Raw genomic sequence first — 13,194 nt, 5'->3', positions numbered from 1 at the left:
CCAGTTGTAATAAAGGCCAACATACCACTTTCCTTCTTAATCGCTTGCTGTACCTGCATGTTAGCTTTCAGTGACTCGTGAACAAGGTCACCCAAGTCCCTTTGAAGTTCAACACTTTCCAGACTCTCACCATTTAAGATATACTCTGTATTTCTGTTTTTCCTACCAATTTCTCCACATTGTATTCCATCTGTCAGATTTTTTTCACACTCGCTTAGCCTTTCCAAATCTCCTTGAAGCATCTTTGTATCCTCCTCACAACTCACACTTTCGCCTAGTTTTGTGTCATCTGCCAACTTGGAAATGTTACATTTAATCCCCTAGCTCAGGAAAAGCAATGTAGTAAATAAAGCTGATAACTGAAGCCCTGATTTTAACTCACATACCTCATTAGCATGTGGCAGAGCTGTCTCTCTCCCAAAACCAGAGGGAGTGACATTATGGCCAACGGGCAAAAGGAGGAACTGAGAGGGAGAGACAAGGTGGGGTCAGGTGGGGTAGTGGGTGGTGGGGGGAGCGGGGGATGATAAGGTGGGGGTGGGGCAAGGATTCCTGCACTTCCTGTCCTCCTGGACCAAGGGAATCATCGGAAAAGTTAAAATACTTACCCTGGCCTCTTTCGGCCACTCCGCTGATTCCCACCGCTCTTGGCTGTGGGTTTCAGACCCACTCAACCCTTCCAAATTTTTCAGTTGAGTTGCATCACAACGCTGAATACATCAAAAGGTAAGAATGTAAAGTTGGCCTCCACCTGCCCAGGGCTAGGCAGCCATCCCCTGTCTGTTTTAAGATGGTGGGGACAGAAATGTGTCAGGAATTCAGAGGAACCCAGTTGCCATTTTAACACTCCTTCCTCTGTGTTCACACTGGGTGGGCTGCTTTAAGATTCAAGCTTCAGTCTCTATACTTCTTCTAAGTTATTGGAAAATCATACTTCCATTTGTTTCCTTTGGGTGAAATCACTGTGTAATATTAGTGTGCAGATTCATTTGCATATTCATATGAAATTCCTCTGACTGTTAGTTAATGGAAATAATCACCTGATTCTTTTTTCAAAATTAATTAATGATTCTGTTAAAATTCGGATAGAGGAATTGGGGCGAAGAGAGTGAGGGATGTACAAGAGTCCAGGGTTGGTCGAATGGACACTTCTTGGAAGGTTGTAGAGCTGGAGAAAGTTACAAAGATAGGGAGGGTGAGGAAATTGAGGGAATTGACACTATTCTGTAAACTTCAGTTGGTGAGGTTTCAAACTTCAATGTTACTTAAAAAGGTACTTTAGTACAGTTTCTATTATGATAACTTCTTTCTGTTAATCAATTTATAAGCATTATCCCTTCATTAATTTCGAGTTTGTCCTATAAATAAATGGTTTGTATCAGCTACAGTGTTTGCTTTGAAAATAAAGAGATCGGCAGCTTTTAGTCAATGTCATTAAAAACTAAATGAAAGAGAATTTGGATTAATTCAGACTTTAACTTTCAAGGCTTTGAAATTCTGATTCTGCACATCTACACTGAATTTTATAGCTGGTAAGCACAAGCCACAAAATAAAAGTCTGTTTCACTACCTCAATAAAGATTTTAAAATTCTGAAGTTTATTGACTTATTAGACAAAAGCATTGAACAGTGTAGCACTTAGTTATGTAAACCAGATGGTCCAAGGTTTGATCCCTGGTCTGCGCTGTTAGCTAATTTCAGGAAAGCTATATTTGACCTCAGCAGTCTTGGAGTACCATTCCTAACTGTATCCCAGGGCTGTCTGCTGAATGTGCATGCTTGTAGCTGTCAGATGAGAACAGTACCAGGCTCTGCTGTGATGCCCTGCATGATAAAATAAATTTGCCAGCATATGCTGGGCTGAATTTTGTTCAGCTCCCAATGTGGTCTCGGTGGCGGTGGTCGGGGGGGTTGGAAGATTGGAGTGGCAGAGGCCCGTCACGGAGCCCAGTGCCAGGATTGCTGGACACGATCTTCCCGGTGGCACCGAGGCTCCATGGCAGCCCCTCTGCTGCTCAGCAATGGGACCTGACTTTAAATATTTAAATGGGGTGTTTGCATGCATTAAAACCTAACCCGCAGTGATCATACCGGCAGATCCAGGTCTACAGTGCGACGGTGGCACTCGTGCGCCTTCACTTTCCAGTCCAGGGAAAGCTGGCACCACCAGGGTAGGAAAGGGGGAACCCAGAATTTTTAGTGTAGTGGGGTGGGAGGAGGGGTGGTGGGGTGGTGGTGGGGGAACAGGGTCAACTCTGCATTTTTAGTGTGTGGTGGGGAAGGGGTGAATTCTGCACTTTGTGCAGTTGGGGGCAGAAGGAGTCACTCTGCAATGGTAGTGCAGTGGGGGGTCAGGGAATAGGACAAACATTTAAAAATGGTGCCAGCACCTGCACAGAGCCAGCTGATGCTGTTCATGGTGTTGCCGAGGTTGCCCTGCCACAGAATTGGGGAGTGGGGGCGGCTGCCCTGCAAATTTAAATGAGCCACCACGCTCAGGATCATGACGGCGTGGCGGCACAAAGCCCGTGCGTGTGGGGTGCCATTTTGTTCACTCACCGTTGTCCCCGGCAGCGGGAAAACAAAATTCAGCCCACTGTCTGTGCTTGCATCATGGTTTGTGTAATGTCACAGACTGCCTATCAAATTAAAAGCAAAATACCGCAGATCCTGGAAATCTGGAATAAAAACAAAGTGCTGGAAATACTCAGCAGGCCTGGCAGCATCTCTGAAGAGAGAAACAGAGTTAACATTTCAGGGCTGTGATCTTTCAACAGAACTAAAACGTTGGGCTGAACTTTACGAGTGCGCCGCAGTTTGTGGCGGCACACTCTGATTGCAGCGTGTATCCCACGTGGATACACCGTCCCTGAGCCCTCACGATATTACGCGTGGGGGTTCATTTAAATGGAGGGGGTGGAACGGCCGCCCCCGACGACGTAGAGGGGGTGGTCGCTGTGTCCCAGGCAGCAGCGTTTGGCGTCATCATATAGGCGCCGGTGCCATTTTTAAAGGGCATCAAGCCCTTCAGTCACTTTTCCATCTTTAAAGGTTCCACTTTGATAAAAATGTCAATAAAAGTTTAATTTAACTTTGAATCCCCTCTCCCACACTCCCACTGAGTACTCAATAAACAAATTGACCTATCCCCCAAAAAAACACTTTTTGATATTCCAAACTATGCTCCCGAACTTCAGCACCTTTGACCCTCAATCGCTTCCCACCATCTCCACAACCAATAGGAATAGTTTTCCCTGCTCCCCACCCCATCCCTGATAATTGCATTCCTTCCCCCCTCCCCACCAATGTGTCGCCTCGCAAGTCCAAACAGAGTTCCAAAGGCGCGCGAGTTGCAGCCGGCACCCGTAATATCAGTGTGGGTCGGCTGCTGGGAGCAGGAAAGGTAATTATCATCTTGTTTGAATGTATTTAAATATGTAAATGAAGGCCCCGAGGCCTCGCTGCCGCTGGTAAAATGCGATGGGGCCTTCTCAGCCTCAGGGGTCGTGGCGGGCCTCTCCCGCAAGTATCTTACAGCCCCCCGCCACGACCCCCGATGTCAAGGGGCTGGTAAAATTCAGCCCGTTAACTCTGCTTCTCTCTCCACAGATGCTGCCAGACCTGCTTAGTATTTCCAGCACTTTCTGCCTATGAAATTGTTCACGAGCAAAAGCCAGCATATTACACACAAGAACACAAGAAATAAGAGCAGCAGTAGACCATATGGTCCATCAAGCCTGCTCCGCCATTCAAAGCGATCATGGTTGATCTTCGGATTCAACTCCACTATCCTGCCCGCTTACCATACCCCTTGATTCCCTGAGAGACCAAAAATCTGTCTATCCGAGCCTTAAATGTATTCAACATTAGGGAAAGGAGGAAAGAAATTTGGGGAACAAATTAAATCATGGAGGCAAAACAGAATTGATCAGATTTGTCCCACCTCTCCAGAATTTGCAAACTGTCAAATGCTGGAAATTTACCTGCTTTGAAATATCATTGAGAGGATTAGAGTCGCATTATGTAATTTTTAATACCCCCTGACTCTCCGCAGCCCACCATGAGGGGGTTAATATCAATCCCCATAACTTTACAGCACCAGTTATGCATTACTTTCCTTTCAATAACTTCACTACAAGTCACGATAATATCCCAGTGAATATTTAGCACCACCCAATTAATCGATTTTCACTGGTTGAGTTGTGGAACTGACTAGCTCTGGAAGAACACTCATTGTTTCCGTATTCTATCAACTGATCAAAGCCACGTTCTTTTGAAAAAGGGAGTGGTCCAATAAAAAAAAGAAATTTAAGGTGAAGCTTTAATAAACCACTGCAACCCCACCCTGTTTACACCACTGGTTCTCGTGTGACTTTCTGTCATGGCAGTGTAAAACCAGAGACTCAGCAAAATTAACATAAGCAAAGTAACAGTAACAAAGAAAATAATGGCACGACAGAGTGACAAATCCCCAGGGCCAGATGGTTTCCATCCAGGGTCTTAAAGGAAGCAGGTGAGAACATTGCAGATGCGTTAACTATAATCTTCCAAGGTTCTCTTAAGTCAGGAACTGTTCCCTTAGTATGGAAAATTTTGTAAGTCACCCCACTATTTACGAAAGGTGACAAAGGGAAACCAGGGAATTTTAAACCAATTATTAGCTTAACATGTTGTCAGATAATTATTAGAATTTATAATTAAAGATAGAGTGACTGAACGCCTCAAAAATTTTCAGCTGATCTGAGAGAGCCAGCATGGATTTGTAAAAGGGTTTTTACACTTTTTGAAGCAGTGACTAAAATAGTGGGCAGGGGAATGAATATGGATGTTATTTATATGGGATTCCAGAAGGCATTTGATAAAGTCCCTCACAAGAGACTGTTAACTGAAGCTGAAGCCCATGGAATTGAGGGCAAATTATTGAGCTGGTTAGGGAGTTGGCTAAGTAGGGATAATGGGCAGGTATTCTAATTGGCAGGGTGTGACAAATGGTATCCCATAAGGATCTGTGTTGAGGCCTCAACTATTCACCATATTTATTAATGATTTAGATGATGGGATAGGAAGCCACATATCCAAGTTTACCAATGATACAAAAATAGGCAACATTTAAGCTGTGTAGATGGAAGCATAAAATTACAAAGATATATTATTAGATTAAGTGAATGGGCAAACCTGTAGCAAATGGATTTCAATGTAGGTGAATGTGAGGTTATTCACTTTCTAAATGGTGAAAAGTTAGAAACATTGGAGGTCCAAAGAGACTTGGGAGTCCAGGTAGATAGATCATTAAAATGCCATGAACATGTACAGAAAATAATCAAAAAAGCTAATGGAATGCTGGCCTTTATATCAAGAGGATTAGAATACAAGGGGTAAAAGTCATGCTTTAGCTGTACAAAGCCCTGGTTAGATCACATCTGGAGCACTGTGAGCATTTCTGGGCACATTGGCCTTGGAGAGAGTGCAGTGCAGATTTACCACAATGATACCCGGACTCATAAGAGCTTAAGAAATAGGAGCTGGAATCGGCCATGAGACAATTTGAGCATTCTCAATATTCAACAATGTCATGGCTGATCTTCTGTCTTAACTGCACCTTCCTGCACTATCCCTATATCCCTTAATTCCCTTAGTACCCAAAAATCTATCGATTTCTGTCTTGAATACACTCAATGTCTGAGCATCCACAACTCTCTAGAGTAGAGAATTCCAAAGATTCACAACCCTTTGAGTGAAGAAATTTCTCTTCATCTCAGTCTTAACCAACCCTTATTCTGAGACAGTAACCCCATGTTCTAGATTCTGCAGCCAGGGGAAGCATTTTCTCAGCATCTATCCTGTCAGTCCCCTTAAGAATTGTGTACATTTCGATTAGATCACCTCTCATTTTTTTGAACTCCAGGGAATATTCTCTTACTTTACTCAATTTCTCCTCATTGGACCACCTATTCATCCCAGGAACCAGTCTACTGAACCTTTGTTGCAATCCTGTAGAGCCCTTCTTAGGTAAGGAGACCGAAACTGCATACACTGAGCTAGATTTTCCCAGCCCTGTAGAAACAGGGTGGAGGAGCAGGGACTAGGAAAATAGTGGGGAGCTGCATTGGGAAGGCTCCCTGATGCCTTCCCTCCTCTTGGGGACCTTCCGAGGGGTGAGCTGGGAACTGGATTGGCTGCCCGCTCCCTGGAGGCAGGCAGAAAATTAGCCCAAATTAAGACCCCACTTAGGGGACATTTTGAGCCTCAGCATCGTGGTGTATTACCTAGAATTTCGAAGTTTAAGAGCTGATTTGATCCAAGTTTTCAAGATATTAAGGGGAACAGATAGGGTAGATGGAGAGAAACTATTTCCACTGGTTGGGGAGTCTAGGACTAGGGGGCATAATCTAAAAATTAAAGACAGACCTTTCAGGAGTGAAATTACGAAACACTTCTAAATGCAAAGAAGTGCTACGAGTTTGGAACACTTTTCTGCAAACTGCAATTGATGCTAGATCAGTTGTTAAATTTTAAATTGAGACTGATAGATTTTTGTTAACCAAAGGTATTACAGAATATGGGGGAAAGGTGGGTATATGGAGTTAGATCAAAAATTAGCCATTACGGAGATGTGGATATCACAGGGGCAGGAATGAATGTTGGATGTTCCGGGGTTTAGATGTTTCAAAAGGAATAGGGAGGGAGGTAAAAGAAGTGGGGGAGTGGCATTGCTAATCAGGGATAGTATCACAGCTGCAGAAAGGGAGGTCGTCGAGGAGGCTTTGTCTACTGAGTCATTATGGGTGGAAGTCAGAAACAGGAAAGGAGCAGTCACTTTGTTGGGAGTTTTCTATAGACCCCCCAATAGCAACAGAAACATGGAGGAACAGATTGGGAGGCAGATTTTGGAAAGGTGCAGAAGTAACAGGGTTGTTGTCATGGGTGACTTCCACTTCCCTAATATTGATTGGAACCTCCTTAGTGCAAATAGTTTGGATGGAGCAGTTTTTGTCAGGTGTGTCCAGGAAGGTTTCCTGACTCAATATGTAGATAGGCCGACTAGAGGGGAGACTATGTTGGACTTGGTGCTTGGCAACGAACCAGGCCAGGTGGCAGATCTATCGGTGGGAGAGCATTTCGGTGATAGTGATCACAACTCCCTGACCTTTACTATAGTCATGGAGAGGGACAGGAGCAGACGGGATGGGAAAATATTTAATTGGGGGAGGGGGAATTACAATGCTATTAGGCAGGAACTGGGGAGCATAAATTGGGAACAGATGTTCTCAGGGAAATGCACGACAGAAATGTGGAGGTTGTTTAGGGAGCACTTGCTGCGACTGCTGGATAGGTTTGTCCCGATGAGGCAGGGAAGGGATGGTAGGGTGAAGGAACCTTGGATGACAAGAGATGTGGAACAGCTAGTCAAGAGGAAGAAGGAAGCTTACTTAAGGTTGAGGAAGCAAGGATCAGACAGGGTTCTAGAGGGTTACAAGGTAGCCAGGAAGGAACTGAAGAATGGAGTTAGGAGAGCTAGAAGGGGACATGAAAAAGTCTTGGCGGGTAGGATTAAGGAAAATCCCAAGGCGTTCTACACTTATGTGAGGAACAAGAGGATGGCCAGAGTGAGGGTAGGGCCGATCAGGGATAGTGGAGGGAACTTGTGCTTGGGGTCGGAGGAGGTAGGGGAGGTCCTAAATGAATACTTTGCTTCAGTATTCACTAGTGAGAGGGACCTGGTCGTTTGTGAGGACAGCGTGGAACGGGCTGATATGCTTGAACAGGTTGAGGTTAAGAGGGAGGATGTGCTGGAAATTTTGAATGATACGAGGACAGATAAGTCCCCGGGGCCAGACGGGATATACCCAAGGATATTACGGGAAGCGAGGGAAGAGATTGCTGCCCCTTTGGCGATGATCTTTGCATCTTCACTGTCCACTGGAGTAGTGCCGGATGATTGGAGGGTGGCAAATGTTGTTCCTTTGTTCAAGAAAGGGAAAAGGGAGAACCCTGGGAATTACAGACCAGTCAATCTTACGTCGGTAGTGGGCAAATTATTGGAGAGGATTCTGAGAGACAGGATTTATGATTATTTGGAAAAGCATAGTTTGATTAGAGACAGTCAGCATGGCTTTGTGAGGGGCAGGTCATGCCTCACAAGCCTTATTGAATTCTTTGAAGATGTGACAAAACACATTGATGAAGGAAGAGCGGTGGATGTGGTGTATATGGATTTTAGCAAGGCGTTTGATAAGGTTCCCCATGGTAGGCTCATTCAGAAAGTAAGGAGGCTTGGGATTCAGGGAAAGTTGGCTGTCTGGATACAAAATTGGCTGGCCCATAGAAGTCAGAGGGTGGTAGTAGATGGAAAGTATTCAGCATGGAGCTCGGTGACCAGTGGTGTTCCACAAGGATCTGTTCTGGGACCTCTGCTCTTTGTGATTTTTATAAATGACTTGGATGAGGAAGTGGAAGGCTGGGTTAGCAAGTTTGCCGATGACACGAAGGTTGCTGGAGTTGTGGATAGTGTGGAAGGCTGTTGTAGGTTGCAACGGGACATTGACAGGATGCAGAGCTGGGCTGAGAAGTGGCAGATGGAGTTCAACCTGGAAAAGTGTGAAGTGATTCATTTTGGAAGGTCGAATTTGAATGCAGAATACAGGCTTAAAGACAGGATTCTTGGTTGTGTGGAGGAACAGAGGGATCTTGGGGTCCATGTCCATAGATCGCTCAAAGTTGCCACCCAAGTTGATAGGGTTGTTCAGAAGGTGTATGGTGTGTTGGCTTTCATTAACAGGGGGATTGAGTTTAAGAGCCGCGAGGTTATGCTGCAGCTCTATAAGGCCCTGGTTCGACCACACTTGGAATATTGTGTTCAGTCCTGGTCGCCTCATTATAGGAAGGATGTGGAAGCTTTAGAGAGGGTGCAGAGGAGATTTACCAGGATGCTGCCTGGACTGGAGGGCATGTCCTACGAAGAAAGATTGAGGGAGCTGGGGCTTTTCTCACTGGAGCGAAGAAGGATGAGAGGTGACTTGATAGAGGGGTACAAGATGATGAGAGGCATAGATAGAGTGGATAGCCAGAGACTTTTTCCCAGGGTGGAAGGGGCTATCACCAGGGGGCATAATTTTAAGGTGATTGGAGGAAGGTTTCGGGGAGATGTCAGAGGTAGGTTCTTTACACAGAGAGTGATGGGTGCGTGGAATGCGCTGCCAGCGGTGGTAGTAGAAGCAGATACATTAGGGGCATTTAAGCGACTCTTGGATAGGTACATGGATGATAGTAGAATGAAGGGTAGGTAGTTAGTTTGATCTTAGAGTAGGTTAAAGGTTCGGCACAACATCGTGGGCCGAAGGGCCTGTACTGTGCTGTACTGTTCTATGTCCTAGTTCTATGTTCTGTCTCATTGGATGGTGTAATAGGCTTGAGGGGTTAAATGGCCTATTCCTGTGACCCGAGAAGCTATAATTTTAATAGTGGACTTTCACTATTGTTGTTAAAGCTAGGTCATTCCAGTAATCATCCAGCATGAAAAAGTAAGAGAAATGTTGTGAATTAATATCATGATCACCAGATTCAGAATTATATCATCCTCGTGTATTTGGAGGTGGGGGGTGGGGGGTGGTGCCTGAGATCCCAATCTTATAAATGGCGCAGAATTAGTAGACCTGTAGAAATTAAGTTGACGTGTTTTAAAAATCTAGTTGTAAGGAAGCTTGTATACTGCACATCAATGATGTAGGAGTGGGATTGTAATGAATAAACAAATACATGACATTCCGGAAATGAAGTTGTTTAAAATGATCAAGGTGGAATATAAGAGACTCAAAACAGTTTCGACAGAAGTGGACCTTGCTGTCAACTGTATTAATCCAATATGTTGTTGGAAAGGGATGGAATTTTCCATGTAATTCCTTGTGGTCGATGAAGATTACAGTGTTAACCTGATATTACCTCCATCATAAGGTCAGAAGTGGGAATGTGTGCCAATGATTGCAGTGTTCAGTTCCATTCACAATTCCTCAGATAATGAAGCAGTCATGCCCACATGCAGCAAGAACTGGACAACATCCGAGCTTGGGCTGATAAATGGCAAGTAACATTTGTGCCACAAAAGAACCAGGCAATGACCATCTCCAACAAGAGTGAGTCTAATCATCTCCCCTTGACATTCAATAGCATTACCATCACTGAATCCCCCACCATCAACATAATGGGTTTTACTATTGATCAGAAAGTTCACTGGAGTAGTCATAAAAATGCCATGTTTAGAAGAGCAGGTCAAAGGCTGGGTATTCTGTGGCAAATGACGCACTTCCTGACTCCCCAAAGCCTGTCTACATCCACAAGGCATAAGTCAGGAATATGACAGAATACTTTCCACTTGCCTGGATGAGTGCAGCTCCAAGAACACTCAAGAAGTCCAATACAATCCAGGACAAAGCAGATCACTTGACTGGCATCCCAACCACCACCTTAAACATTCACTACCTCCACCACCGACGCACAGTGGCAGCAGTGTGTACCATCAACAAGGTGCACTACAGCAACTCACCAAGGGTCCCTTGACAGCACGTTTCAAATTCGTGACTGCTAACACCGAAAAGGACAAGGGCAGCAGGCACATGGGAACACCACCACCTGCAAGAACCCCTCTAAGTCACACTTGAGTCTGACTTGGAAAAATATCGCCATTCCTTCATCATCGTTGGGTCAAGATCCTGGAACTCCCCACCTAACAGCACTGTGGGTGTCCCTACATCACATGCATTACAGCGGTTCAAGAAGGAGGCTAACCACCACCTTCTCAAGGGCATTTGGGAATGGACAATAATTTCTGCCCTTACTAGTGATGCCTGCATCCCATGAATGAATAACAAAAATTACAGTTGAGAAAAGATTGTCCCAGACACTGCCATCACTATCCCCAGGTATGTCCTGTCCCACCAGCAGGACAGACCCAGCAGAGGTGATGGCACAATGGGATACCGTCAGGAGGGAGTTGCCTCCAGACTCCAGACCCCATGAAATCTCATGGGAGCAGGTCAAACGTGGGCAAGGAAACCTCCTGCTGATTACCACCTACCACCACCCACCCCCCCCCCTCTCAGCTGGTGAATCAGTACTCCTCCATGTTGAACACCACTTGGAGGAAGCACTGAGGGTGAAAAGGGAGCAGAATGTACTCTGGTTGGGGTCTTCAATGCCCATCACCACGACTGTCTCGGTAGCACCACTACTGACTGAGTTGGCCGAGTCCTAAAGGACATAGCTGCTAGACTGGATATGCGGCAGTTGTTGAGGGAACCAACAAGAGGAAAAAAAATTGTCGACCTTGCCCTCACCAATTTGCATGCCACAGATGCATCTGTCCATGATACCGTTGGTAGGAGTGACCACTGCACAGACCTTGTGGAGACAAAGTCCCATCTTCACACTGGGGATATCCTCCACCGTGTTGTGTGGCATGACCACCGTGCTAAATGGGATAGATTTCGAACAGATCTAGCGATGTAAAACTGGGCATCCATGAGGCGCTGTGAGCCATCAGCAGCAGCAGAATTGTACTCCACCACAATCTGTAACCTCATGGCCAGGCATATTCCCCACTCTACCATTACCATTAAGCCGGGAGAACCAACCCTGGTTCAAAGAAGAGTGCAGGAGGGCATGCCAGGTGAAACACCAGGCATACCTAAAAATTAGATATCAGCCTGGTGAAGCTACAACACAGGACTACTTGCATGCCAAGCAGCAGAAGCAACATGGGATAGACAAAGTTAAGCAATCCCATAGCCAACGGGTCAGATCTAAGCTCTGCAGTCTTGCCACACCCAGTTTAGTATGGTGGTGGACAATAAAACAACTAACTGGAGGAGGTGGCTCCGCAAATATCCCCATTCTCAGTGATGAAGGAGCCCAGTACATCAATGTAAAAGACAAGGCTGAAGCATTTGCAACAATCTTCAGCCAAAAGTGCCGAGTTGATGATCCATCTCAGCCTCTTCCTGAAGTCCTCAGCGTCACAGATGCAAGACTTCAGCCAATTCGATTCACTCCACATGATGTCAAGAAATGACTGAAGGTAGTGAATACTGCAAGGGCTATGGGCCCTGACAAAATTCCGGCAATAGTACTGAAGACCTGTGCTCCCGAACTTGCCACGTCCCTAGCTAAGTTGTTCTAGTCCAGCTACAACATTGGCATCTACCCAGCAATGTGGAAAATTGTCCAGGTATGTCCTGTACACAAAAAGCAGGATAAGTCCAACCAGATGAATTACTGCCCCATCAGTGGGCAGCACAGTGGTGCAGTGGTTAGCACCGCAGCCTCACAGCTCCAGCGACCCGGGTTCAATTCTGGGTACTGCCTGTGCGGAGTTTGCAAGTTCTCCCTGTGACTGCATGGGTTTTCGCCAGGTGCTCCGGTTTCCTCCCACAGCCAAAGACTTGCAGGTTGATAGGTAAATTGGCCATTCTAAATTGCCCCTAGTATAGGTAGGTGGTAGGGGAAGGTGGGGATGTGGTAGGAATATGGGATTAATGTAGGATTAGTATAAATGGGTGGTTGATGGTCGGCACAGACTCAGTGGGCCAACAGGCCTGTTTCAGTGCTGTATCTCTAAATAAAATAAAAAATAAAATCAGTCTACTCTCAATCATCAGTAAAGTGATGGAAGGTGTCGTTGACAGTGCTATCAAGTGGCACTTGCTTAGCAATAACCTGCTCACTGACACTCAGTTTGGGTTCCACCAAGACCTCATTACAGCCTTGGTTCAAACATGGACAAAAGATCTGAACTCGAGGTGAGTTGAGACTGACTGCCCTTGACATCAAGGCAACATTTGACTGAGAATGGCATCAAGGAGACCTAGCAAAACTGGAGTCAGTGGTAATCATGGAAAAAACTCCACTGGTTGGAGTCTTACCCAGAACAAAGGAAGATGATTGTGGTCATTGGAGGTCAAGCATCTCAGCTCTAAGACATCACTGCAGGAGTTTCTCATGTTAGTGTCCTAGGCCCAACCATCTTCAGCTGCTTCATCAATGGCCTTCCTTCAATCATAAGGTCAGAAGTGGAGATGTTCGCTGATGATTGCACAATGTTCAGCACCATTCGTGACTCCTCAGATACTGAAGCAGTCCGTGTAGAAATGCAGCAAGACCTGGACAATATCCAGGCTTGGGCTGATAAATGGCAAGTAACAT

The 13,194-nt window shown here is 45.5% G+C and overlaps 1 protein-coding gene across 1 annotated transcript in view; it reads left to right on the top strand.

Annotated features, from left to right (window-relative positions):
* Positions 1-13,194, top strand: part of slc35f1 (solute carrier family 35 member F1) — a 439,716-nt gene that overhangs the window by 273,165 nt on the left and 153,357 nt on the right. The window lies entirely within an intron of this gene.

This window comes from Heterodontus francisci, chromosome 3, assembly GCF_036365525.1.
Source record: "Heterodontus francisci isolate sHetFra1 chromosome 3, sHetFra1.hap1, whole genome shotgun sequence".
Lineage (NCBI taxonomy): Eukaryota > Metazoa > Chordata > Chondrichthyes > Heterodontiformes > Heterodontidae > Heterodontus > Heterodontus francisci.
This window is presented reverse-complemented; position numbering and strand designations above follow the sequence as displayed.